General features: G+C 38.0%; 1 protein-coding gene across 6 annotated transcripts in view; it reads right to left on the reverse strand.

The window, feature by feature from the left end:
• The window catches only part of plekhg4 (pleckstrin homology domain containing, family G (with RhoGef domain) member 4), a 106,369-nt gene that overhangs the window by 51,063 nt on the left and 41,775 nt on the right, over positions 1-13,531 (reverse strand). The gene's annotated exons all lie outside the window — the stretch shown is intronic.

The following is a 13,531-nucleotide window of genomic DNA, read 5'->3' on the forward strand; positions in this document are numbered from 1 at the left end:
ACGTTTGTTTGTGCAGCCTTTTGTTACGGGAAGAGCATATCCACAACAGGAGTTACACATTCTGACTACTAGCATGTAAGTTCAAGATGCAAACAATACTTTTGCATTTGCATCATTTTGTGAAGTTGTAATATTATGTTTTTGTATAAATATCTGATTAATCTCATATAGGATGCATATGGTTTAGTTAATGAACCAACTAATAAAGTGCTTCAGTTTCCCGGTGTTTATTCAGCTTCAGCGCACGCAGCAATGCTATTATTTGAAACAGTAAAATTAATTAAAAATATATATTTTTCACAAATATTGATGCATTATTAATAATAACTAGCATTTTTTTTGTATATTCCCTCAATTTTCCAAAACACATGCAGGAGCCTGTATTAATGGCTAACTCCCCAAATGTGTTACTTTTACAAACTGAGGCAATGTCTAAATTATGTTCTTTGGCAACTGACAGCATTTTAGAGTCTCTGTCAAAAAAGCTTAGGTTGCATTTAACAATAATATATTGATAATTGTTTCTCTAGAATTACAGTCAGTGACTTCAGAAATCCTGTTAATTCTCCAGCACCTCCCTGTTCTGCTAAAGTGATGTGCGAAACAGACACGGGAAACACAAACAGATGTAAAGAGCTCTGTTCCTGTAGTAAAACAGCACCAACGGTTGACGGTGATAAAGTCTGCCACGGGTTCTGCAGAGAACCTGGGGTCAGAGACTCCCCTCGTGGAAAAAATACCCCCCACCCTGCACATTCCCCTTAGTGAAATAAAGCAGACACTTTGATCTATAGCCCAATATAGTTCCTCACTCTATCTGATGATGCTCATAATACTGTGGGCAGGGGATGACATCATCGTTAGGTTGGTTAGCGTGCGAGGTTCTTTGAAGTGTGAATAGTGTGTGTGTGGTGGGGCTCTGATTGGTGAGAGCAGAATTAGTTTGCCTGAGGGAGGCTCCTCTAAAGGCCCCACTATTCAACCCTGCACAAAGAGCAAGAGAGAAACACAGGGAAATGGAGAGAGAGTGTTAGATGTGCTAAAACAGAACAGTGGGAGTGAGACAGATCCAGTCTTGGACTAGGCTTTTGTACACTCCCATAAATGAATCTCTTAGCAGTCTAAATGGGTCAAGAGGAGCATTTTAAACTTGAAAGAAACCATCTTTTATTATTTCCCCAAAAAGAAATCCACAAAAAGGAGAAAAGGTTTTCATGACATCAGCCGGTCTCTGATCTCATGTCTGAGCCATGCCAAGAATGTTTGTTTTTTTCTTAAAAGGATAGCGAGAGTCAAAATGCGAGTGGGGTATTATGCACACTGTGTTTTTAGGAGGCACAGGCTTAAATTCCTCTGACAGTTATTGCTCTGTAACTCACTGTACCAATCTCGAGACAGGGCCGCTTAACCCTCGACACAAGACCCCGTTATATATCTCTGTCATTTTGGTTGAAATTATCCACTTTCTGTCTAAGCCGCTGACAATAAAGGTAGGGTGACCAGACGTCCCGTTAGGCGTGATCGTATAAAAAAACTTCTGTTACGCGAGAATAGCCTAATCAAAGGTACCCAATCTCATCACAGTATATTTTGGAGAACAAAATTACAATGCAATCACAATTTCAAACCCCATGCCCATCATGTGGAGTATCTCACATAAATAATGTTGGTTATGGCTTAAGTGAACTTAAACAGCTCGGTGAAAACCGGATAACTGCCAGTATTAGATCCTAGCATTCGGTTTTAAGTGACAGCAGCCTAAAATACCTGTCTGTGTGTCATCAATGTTAATCAAACAACAAAAGATGTTAAATTAATGTATTCATGTCAAATAAACCTACTGTACCAGGAAAAACATGGTTTATTTGTTACTCCTATTTGTCCTATTGTTTGTAATTTGATTCTTTGTTCTTTTTTATGTAACAAAAATAAAATAACTATATGTATATATCATTGTCATGAAATATAATTTCTTATTATCATGAAATATGTGAGGGGGGGTGGGGGTGCCTGTCCAGTGTCCATCCTGTCCCGTATTCCACCATGAGAAATCTGGTTACCCTAATAAAGGAGGAATGTCAAAATGACGTAAAATGTTTGAAGAATGAACTGCGGACCATCCTGAGCCAAAAAGCAGGATTTGGATGAGTGATTCTGGCAAAAGAGAATGAAAAGAAAGAGATGGAAACAAATAAAGAGAAAAAAAAAATAAGAGAGAAAAAGGGGACAGAGGGGAAAAGCTGATTTGCTATAGGCTGCAGGAAATGAGAGCGAGAGATGGAAAAGACCCATTTACTTTAATGAAGACACCCTGTGGAGTGTAGGAAGACCAACCGGGACCAGTACCACAAAAAATACATTCACACATTAGCAACACAATCTAAAATAGCACAAATATTTACCATACTCTTCATGGTTAAAATAAAATACAACTAAATTATTAAAAATCTTTCATTTAGGAATAATTTGTAATAAATAATATACATTTAATTTATTTTTATAACTCAACAGAAACAATAACTATTATTATTGTACAAAAAATATAGCCTATATATTAATAACATCTGTCATAAATAATATAAATAAGGTTAATTTTCTGATCAATGGCAGCATGTCAGACACCATATGCTATCTGAAAGCTTAATCTAAAGGAATGCAAATCAAATGAAATGAATAGCAAAGGATGATGAAGAGGGATGGAGAACACGAGAGAGACAGCACCTGTATGATAACTAGCCCCTTGTGATTTTGGCTAATTCAATCTAATAGTGGTTTTTAAACAGAATAATGGTGCATTAAATTCACCAAACCTAAAACTCAGTAAAGGTCATTAATCATAAACCAATCAATTAATGCCTGATGCTGTTGTATGATTGATGAGGAACGTTTCAGCAGTTCAGTTTTTGTTCTTTTGTTGTGCGTGTCAGTGGTGACGCATGCAAGTATGCACGTGTCTACTGCTGGGGGAACGTCTCTGTGTTTCCTGCGAAGCTTCATGAATGTCAAAGCCTAAAGAATTAGGCTCAAGAAAGGAGAGTTCAGCGATGGCATGCGCACACACACATAGAGAGAAGGGAACACGCAGGCCGTGACAGATGTGATTGCAGTCTTCTCTCTCTGGTTTAATATGTAGAGTATGCTGAGAGACAAACGTGTTGCATATGTAGAGTAATGTGAAGCACATACACGCCAGCTGCTTCATAGCAATAGAGACCATGAAACACTAAACATGCCCACTAAAGGCCTGTTGGAAGCACTGGGCCTTTGCGAGAGCTTCATTTCCTGCTTCTACGGTTCAATTCAAATGAAGGAAAATACTCATAATTATGCACATACTGCTGCATAATACTGCTTGATACTTCAAAAGGCACAAGAAGTGTGTCTATACAGAACAGATGTCAAACAAATTGTTGGACTGCAGAGCGCAGGGTCTGTTTCTGATATAGTAAGGGCTTGGCTGGCTTTATTGGGGGTAATGACTGTTTGTAAATAGGAGCTGAGAGAACCGTGGGACTTCTGATTTTTGCCCTGGCCTGGTTGGCAGCAAGCACACATGAGGACTATAAAGTTGCCACTGTCTGCCCATTAGTCCAATTTTATGAGTCAAACAGGAAATAATACTGCTTTGCCGGAGAGCATGTCTAGCATGGGCTTTTTGAACACAAGTGTGAGACCGTTCAAGAGAAAAAAAGACTAGTTTCAAATCTTTGAATAAATTCCCACATAAAAATATTGAATTTAAGTATTTTAAGAATAGAGATTTAATTGCTTAACATAAAAGTGAATGTGTACCACGTTTTAAAGTGAAACAGTGAACTTTGTTTGCAAATACTTTGCAAAAAACCTTCAGTTCATCTAAACACAAGCAGAAATATTGAAAAGTGCAAGCAGTTACCAGTTGTTTTATAATAATGAAAAACAAAAGTAATAAATGTAACATTAACGTTAAATAGATTATTGTGATTATAAATTAAAAACGTCTAAAACTGACAATTTCCTGTTTTAGGACTTTTTAATATTTTTAATGTCTAATTAATGGAATTTTATTCCTGGAAAGTGGTATAGGTACTGACACCAGCAATATTCGTCTTGATGGTACTTGGTATCGGATCGAAAAGAAAGTGGTATCTCCAATTCCTTGAATTGTTGAAAGGATGGTCATTGGTTGGCACCATATGCTAATGCTAATGTGTGTGCACAAAAATCACAGCAGTGTGTTGCATGTTGTTCTGTTTGAGTGAGTTAATTTGATTGAACTGTGCCTAGGAGGGGGCTGGGGAAAAAGGGTTCTGCATAGCGAGCCAATCACGCTGCATTTGAACCATCAAAGTGGCATTAATCAGACCCGATCACAACTCTGATCAGACTGAGTGGCTACTTAAACGCCTCGCACACGCACAGCACTGGAAAAGCTTATGAGGTCAAGCAAACACTCTCATGCCCTAAGGGAATACACATTAGCCAACCCAAAATGTAAAATGACAATCAAGGCTGAACGAAAATTTTAAGTAAGACCAAAGTGGTCTGCTGGCTCTGTTTTTACTTTCCCTAAATTGAAAGGAATCGTTAAGCCTAAAATGATGAAAATAGTCTTCCCGGAATTCACAAGTGTCTTACTTGTTTTGGATGCACTTACCATAAAAAATAATAAAAAAAAAACTATAAAAAAAAGAAAATGTAAATAAATAAAAAGAAAACAACAAAAAAAGACAAATAAAGATAATAAATATATAAAAAATATTTAATAATTTAAAAAATAACTAACAAATGAAAATAAATCAATATTCAATATCTTAATTAAACCTTTGTTTTAATTATTAAAGTTTTATAAAATTGTTGTCTATTTTTAGACCAAGCGCAATAAAAATCAGCTCTCAGCACTGTTTCAGCACATGCTATCCAGGTGGCTAATGAGTACAAGGTGCAAACTCAACAGAGATTAGTCAACATGTCATTAACAAGCTGTGAACAGAAAACTGACAGCCCTTTTACTTTGTCCCTTCCTCCTCCTATTCTTTACACAAATCTTTAAGGGCAACATGGGAGGTCAACCATCATACACGTTTATCATCTTTCATTTCTTGTCAGTGAACGGGTGTGGGGGTCAGTGTTTTGTATCCACAGGTGCTAACCCCAGGTTCTGCCACAACAGAGTAGGACACAAGGACTGAGAGACAGGAGGCCACAGTCAGACCGCCACAAAAGATAGACACACCTAATTAATAGTGCATGGGGCCTGCTTTTTTCCTCAGAGTGTTGTCTCCTGTTGTTCGTTGGGGGTTTGCGGGGCAATGAGGTGTAGAGAGGGGTCTAGAGTTTTTTGGGGAAACGGTCCAGAAATGGGAGTCTGCATAGAGCGGTACATGCCTCAAGCTCAGTCAAGCAGCATGATGAGAAAGAAGACACACCAGTCTATAAATGTTAGAGAAGAGACACACGGATGAGGAGAAAAGAGACAAGGAGGTGCTGTTCGGTAAGTAGGGTCATAAATGCACACACACGCTCATTGGGATTGGCATATGCCAGTGGTGACTGAATGATGAGTTTTCTACGCAGGGGTCCGACAATGTCAAAGCAGTCACCTGCATTCTCTTAAGCAATTAAACAGGGCTCCCTCTGAAGCACCTACTGTGCTTTACTGACCTCCTCACTGCCAAACCCAAGACCACAAGTCCAAAATCAACTCACTGAAAAAGAAACGGATGAGAAGGAACAACAATAATAACAAACAACTAGTGGAGATGCAACAACAACAGACACCTGTGGTGACAAGCATTTGTTTGAGGAGGTTAAGAGATACCCAAAACTCTAGTTTGAGTACAAAGACATTTTATTGGCCATAACTTCTGGAGTAGAATAGTGCAGACACACTATATTTTGAAAGGCTATAGCGTTCGGCTGTACGCACGTGCTAAGCATTCCCATCAAAACCCAAGTATGCTTTGGGCTTAAGTGGTAAACCTTTAAACCACTACTAAACAGACAACAGAAATCAACTAAACATCCAGCATTAATATTAGAATGCACACACACACACACACACACACACACACACACACACACACACACACACACACACACACACACACACACACACACACACACACACACACACACACACACACACACACACACACACACACACACACACACACACACAAAAAAAAAACAGAATACACAGCAAATTTTGAGTGAAGAAAGAAAGGACCAAGTGGTGTAGTTACCACATCTACTAGCAGGAGTTAATGGGGCCATGATGAACAGCCAACACTTGACAGTGACACCGTTGATCAGTATCACAGAGCACTCTGTGTATAATACGAGAACAACAGCAATATGTTTTACATTTCAACCACTTTCAGTAAAAGTATATCACCATTTCATTTAATGGTTAATTGAGGGTTAAATCTGAGAGACAAGCCCTAACCCTAACCAAAGCTCTCCCAGTCAGCATGCAGAGAAGTCAGCTTCTGGTCAGGACAAAAATACATTAATGAAAGCCTTGTAAACTATAAACAATCAGACAATTATTCTAAGAAAAATAAACTCATGATCGGCTACTACTGCAGCAACTTTGTCCTATTAACTGAGTGTACAGGTATCAATAGGGTTCCATATGCTATGAGACTTCTGAAGGCACATTCATTTAGAGACTAAAGCAGATGGTAACTGAATGACCTGTGTGATATTTTACATTAAATTTAGCTAAATTATTGAAATGTACCAAGAGTGACAGGAAATATACACTACCGTTCAAAAGTGTGTGGTCGATTATAACGATTTAAAATACAAAGTAGAATATTCAGCAGCCATTACTTAAGTGTCACATATCCGTCAGAAACATTCTAATATGCTGACTATATTCTAATATTCTAAATATAAAAACCTTACTGTGGGAAGTTGTACTTCCAGTGTAGTCTTTAAGCAATTACCACTGACTTTCACATATATCACTTTCACAGTATAACATCACATCACACCACAACAGCAGAAACACACAACAGCAGAAACGTCCTGTGGGCTGGAAAGTGAGTAAACATACAATGATGTCACGATCACTCATGTCATCTCTAGAACTAAGATGAGCAAAAAAACATGCTCCTGGGGCAAAGCCGTTGTAAAATAATCCACTTCCATAATGATCTGACTAACAAGGTGTGGAGTTACACTGAGATAATGGATGGCATAAACCCCCTGATGTGGCCATTTGCCCAGGGCACCAAACTCCAGTCTAAGCTGTGTGAGAAATGTTGGTCAATACCACATGCAGAGAGGAAACTCTATTAAAAACACTGCAGTTCACACACTTACAGCCTGTGCTTGCCTCACATACACACTTTACCAGCGCATGAATGAACAGGAGATTGAAGAGAGCCAGAAAGTAGGGGGTGGAGATTAAGTGAGGAGTAAGGAAATCTCCACAGACAACCGAAGAGCTCCATTCAAAAGTGTTTTGAGCAACATTTCAGTTGTCCCTTCAATTAGAGTGGCCTCTCATGAAAACATCTCTTATTGTACAGTTGCAGTCTGTTAAGCCTTGACATTTCTTCAAAGATTAAAAAACAAAAACTTTCTGTGCACAGATAATGTACCACATATCAGTCAAATGCTCCTGATTTAATCACCACAATGCTCCTCTAAACTCCTACCTCTCCATGACTATATCCGTTTTCCTGCTCGGCTAAGACGCCGGTGGTCCCATGACCGGAGCACGGAGCGGCGGCAGTCATCCTTTTCTCTCTCTCTCCCAGACTGACAAAGTAACTGAGAGAGAAGCCAGTGGCGCCCACTCCCCTCCTCTCCCCACCTCCCTGCTATTCACAGGCAAATGCAAGTCTAAATACCAGATGGGTCTGCCCCAGCAACTTCACTAGAGGGGCGGAGGGGGTAGAGGGCAGAGAGGGAAGGGGGGATGGGACAGGAGGGTGTCTGTCAACAAAACTACAAAGCTCCTCACCAGAAAGGGCAAAGGAAAGACGGCAGAGCGATTGCTGAAACTTGGCATGCTGGTGCTAACTAGACCTTGTGAACCCATATGCAGGCGGAGTGAGGAATCCAAAACATTGATGGGAAATTTGGAAGGGTGAAATGAGGCCTAGCTGATGATTTATAAACACACAGATACACACATGTATGGTGTGACTGCAGGAAATGCTGTATTATGACATAATATAATCATGTGAGTTCTGACTGGGTCAAAACTATATGCGTGTTACCGATTCAGAATTTATAACGCTTGTGTGGTTGAGTAAGTTGTAATCTTGATCAAAATTCAGCTAGAGTTGGATTAGAGGAAAAACAGCAGCAGAAGGCATGTGGGAAAGAATTAATTCCTTGGAGACACTGAAGTATCAATAACCTGATCAATAACCAACCGCTCGCAGTATGTTGTACACATACACACACATTCTTCCAATACAACAACTGCTGTTTGTGTCACTGCTGGATTTGCTTAAATGATAAATTATACACTCTTGAAATATAATTATAGTATATAATTGCATTTCAAGTAATTTTTTAATGAAGATAAAATATATTTCCTTCATGTGCAAAAAGAAAGCGCCAGCATATTTTGCTTAAATAATATTTTTTTGTTTTTTCATTCTAGTTAATTTATTGTAAAAGTATGAATACATCATAGTAGAATTTGCTGAAATAACTTATGCTGAATACAATTAGTTTTTTGTAATACACCAAAAATATGACAAATATTACAGAAATGGAATAAGAGTTATCAGAATATATGTTATATTTTTAACTAAAACTATTAAAAATTGTTTTTGGTAATTGAAATAAAATAATATTAAATATTACATGAAAAACAAACAAACTTAAAAATGCTACATGAACTACTAACTAAAATAAAACAAGTTTAAGTACTGAAATTACTAAAATTAGAAATAGAACTATTACTATTAAATAGAAACATTAAAAAACTAACAGAAATGTCAAAAACAAAACCCAAAATTGCTAAAACAGAAACATTTAGATGAAAACATTTTTGGGATGAAATGTGACTCGGACATGTCTTTGTTAGATTCACAAATTTACATTCACTGTGAGAGGGCATAAATATGCTCATCCTCTCTGAGCAGAAGCCCGCAGTGCAGTAATTCAGCTCTTTAGTGAAAAGCCTGTGGTTTAAGTATTGTCATTATAATAACAACATGGAGGTGCCATTTCCTTTGACTTGCAATGTCTGACTGTATGTGTTTAGGCTTAAAACCATGTAAAACAAAAGAGGAAATGACTTTCCTTGTAACATTACAGAGATTGCATTTCCAAACACCTAAATGAGGGTTTGAATGAATTTAAAATATAATGCAGGGGGCAAATGAAATCTTTTCTGACAATAAACTAGTCCCATTGCATAGATGAGCATTACAGGTCAATACATCCTGTGAGACTGTGACTTTTCCCTCATCCTTCCATCAAACACAATCTCAGTGATTCCTCACTCTCTGCACTCTTACACACGAAGACCATCTGGAGCAGGAAGGACTCGGTCTCACACACTGGGCTGTACTGTCTGCTGTGCCTCAGGCTGCATCACTGGGCTGATGCTCACAGCTCTGCTGTCACTTTCTGCACTGCTGGCAGCTGTGATTGCCTGCAGGGCTCTGATCCAGACAATACATTGTCAATATTATGTTTGTCACCCAATGTGTGTCAGTGAGCTTACACAGCGGCCAGTAAGGTCAGAGTAAATTCATTCATTTAACACGCTTACTGACTGAATGTTTATTTTGAAGGGAAAGCTTTTAGGTCACACAGAAGTGAAAACACTATAATTCTACAGGATAACTTCTTGCTGATTTCGAAAAAACGTGTGGTGTACAAAAAGTGTGGTTAAATTTCAAATTAAAGCTGTTCTTTTGAATCTTGACAAAATTGTATCACGCTTTCTACAAAAATATTAAGCAGAACTGCTTTCAACACTGATAATTAGAAGAAATGTTTCTTGAGCACCAAATCAGCATATTAGAATGATTTTTGAAGGATCATGTGACACTGAAGACTGGAGTAATGACATCACAGGAATAAATCACATTTATGAAAAAAGATATTAATATAGAAGCATTTAAAAATCTTACCGACCCCAACCTTTTGAACGGAAGTGTATATTTTACAGCAAAGCTAGATTAACATTAACTACAGAAACGTTTTATATTTACTATAGATATTTCCATGACTTTTTATGATTTTCTATTTTTCCATGATTTTTCCTTGGATGAAAATCACAATTTTATAAAAACATGATTTTTGTCAGGTCTTCTACGACATTAGAAACATACATACAGTACAAGTACATATATACATAAAAACAGTGGTGGCCAAAATTATTTTTTAATGTTTTAAAAGAAGTCTCTTCTGCTCACCAAGGCTTAATTTTTTTATCCAAAATACAGCAAAAACAGTAATATTGTGAAATATTTTTACAATTTAAAATAACTGTTTTCTATTTGAATATTTTGTAACATTATCACTACCGTTCAAAAGTTTGGGGTCAGTAAGCTTTTTTTGTTTGTTTTTTTTGGAAAGAAAGTAAATGAATTCATTTTAAATTAAATTAAATTTTATTCAGCAAGGATGCATTCAATTGATCAAAAGTGACAGCATAGACATTTATTATTTAATTTTCTATTCATCAAAGAATCCTGAAAAGAAATATTTCACAATATTACTGTTTTTGCTGTATTTTGGATGAAATAAATGAAGCCTTAGTGAGCAGAAGAGACTTTTAAAACATTAAAAAATCTTACCATTCAAATAATTTCTGCCACCACTGTACATGCATACATACATAAATTCATGGTGTCCTGTTGTACTATGAATAGAATCTCGTGTCCTCATGTTCAATCTCAGCTGTCATAGCACAAATGACGTGTTTGATGACCACAATCCACATTGGCCAGTTCATCAGCCGTGCTTGGACCGGTTGCTAGGCAATGCACTCAAACAGTGACTTTCTAAATCTGGGATGAGCTGGTCTGTCATTGAAGACAAATCAAGCACTGGAGTCCAGCATGTGGTCACTCACAACGCACAAAAAAAACCAAGACAGAGGTTCTGTACTGTCTCAATCACACACAGACACACACGGATACAATGCTCACACAAGACTAATACACATCTGTACACTGTTATACACTGACTACACAACCATCAGTGTTGAGACTAATCAAAAGCATGAAAATTCATGCATAGGAATGGGTGTGAAAGGACAGGTGGTTTGAATAAGCATTCATGTACGCCAGTCAGATGACACCAGTGATTTCAACAAGTGTCATCGCGCACCTTAACACAACGACACAAAGACTCTATCTGCAGTGCTGAATACTGAAAAGGATAAATGTGTGATATGTCAGAGACTGATCTAGGAACAGTCAGTTGTATGTAAATTAAGCCAGCTTTTGATTAATACACAATCAAAAGCTTTGATTATTACACACATATACAGACAACTTTTGTCAATATGCCAACAGACAGCAGGAGAGAGCCTGGAGGAGTTCACCATGCCAACAGGGCAAGGGCTCTGGATGTATGGATGATCTGATGAGTCAGGAAAGAGCACTATGATTATGCTAATGATAAAATCTGATAGCGGTCAGCCAACAAGACCATCTGTCCCTGCTGGGGCTCGGGGGGAAACACTGAAGACAGACCGAAGCGTTCAACACTCACTCAGTGCCACAGAGGAAAAACACAATGGTCTGATCACAAAGACAATCGTGTGTGTGTGTGTGTGTGTGTGTGTGTTTGTTTGCCTGACATCATTGCCAGTCAGGGATTTCCGTAATAGCTGGTGCTTTAGAAACACTGTATGCTTTTCAGAGGAACTCTTGTCTGATGGATATAGAAATACATGAAATTGTGCTCCATTACTATCACTTAACACTATATGAAGACCTATAATTATATCTGTTTTAAGTTAAGTATCTGCTAACTCTAAAGTTTCTATCATTATTAAAGAAAACTGGAAAAAAAATAAGAAAGATAGGACAGGATTTATTTGACTAAAAGTCTATCTGACTATAAGGGTTATCTCTTCTGACTAAAGGAAGATAACAGTTTTTGATCAGTGGCTGTTTTTAACATCCAACCGAGGTCAATTAAACACCAGAAGACATGTTAAAACGACGCTGCGCAGACCGATCAGTGTATGACTGATGTCATACACTGACCGGTCTGCTCAGCGCCGCTTTAAGCCTGGAACACACCAAGCCGACGAACTAGCGCTGATGAAAGCCGACTGTGTTGTCGCCTCGTGTCGGGGTAAAAAGCTGCACTTCAACACCGAGAGAACTACAGCTGACTGTTAGCTAGAATGCGCGTTCTTCGTCTGCGTGTAAATGAGACAGCTGTCTATTTCTGCAGATATGTTTGTCTATATTCGTCATTCAAAAAGGCAACCGACGCTGCCGGCTGCAGATACACAAACCATATACGAAGCAATGCGTGCTTACCGTTTTGTATATCAATCCTGCTAAACACTTTCTTTATTCCACTCCGCTTGTGTTAATATTGAAATATTCGCCAAGGAACACTCAGGTAAGATGACGTAACATTAGAACAGCCTTCTATCTGTACCGTTCTGACTTTTTTGCTTGCTGTTTTGCTATTATTCTCATGCACTGACTCTTCACTAAGCTGAACAGCCAATCAGAGTTCTCTCTCTCACCGACGGCCCGACGCCGATTCAACATGTCGAATCGGCCGGAAAAAACAGACGAGGACCAATTTCTGCCGACGGTGCGGAACCGTGTGGAACACACTGAGAAAACTTAGTTGGCCAACGCACAAAAACTGCCCGACTGCCGACTGTCGGCTTGGTGTGTTCCAGGCTTTAAGTGTTCAATAAAATAGGGTTTCACAACCTGGGGGTCGTGACCCCCACCAGAGGTCGCCAGAGATACTTAGGGGGTCGAAAAGCCTACTTGATCATAGGGAAACTACATTTAGACTAAACTAATTTTGAAACTAACCAAAATTAAACAGAATGGAAGAACATGTCCTGCATGAACAACCCATGAAGCATATGACTCGAAAAAAGGGGTTTCCTAATTTTTTTTTTTTATAAAAAATACTGCAACAATACTAGAAAAATAAAGTTAGAGAAACAACGAAAACCAAAAAGAAAAAAAGTGCAAAACTTTAAGTGAAATAATACACTACAAAGACTATAACTGGTCGAACAAAAACCTACTGAAGGATGGACACAGCTAATGCACATCTAATCTGAACTGAACAGATTACATATTAATGGATTAATGTATCAAGGTAATTATTCTGAGCAATTGAAACACCTTATAATTAAAAAGCAGTACAAGTAAGTAATCTCCCATTATCCACCAAACCTATTTAAATATTTCAATCAAGTAAAGCCTCAAAGAATCCATTACATATAATTAAAGGGATAGTTAATCCAAAAATAAATTCTGTCATCATTTACTCACCCTCATGTCATTCCAAACCTGTATGACTTCATTTATTTTGTGGAACACAAAAATGGTTTTAAAACTAAATGGGG

Source organism: Scardinius erythrophthalmus (genome assembly GCF_964197995.2).
Source record: "Scardinius erythrophthalmus genome assembly, chromosome: 2".
Lineage (NCBI taxonomy): Eukaryota > Metazoa > Chordata > Actinopteri > Cypriniformes > Leuciscidae > Scardinius > Scardinius erythrophthalmus.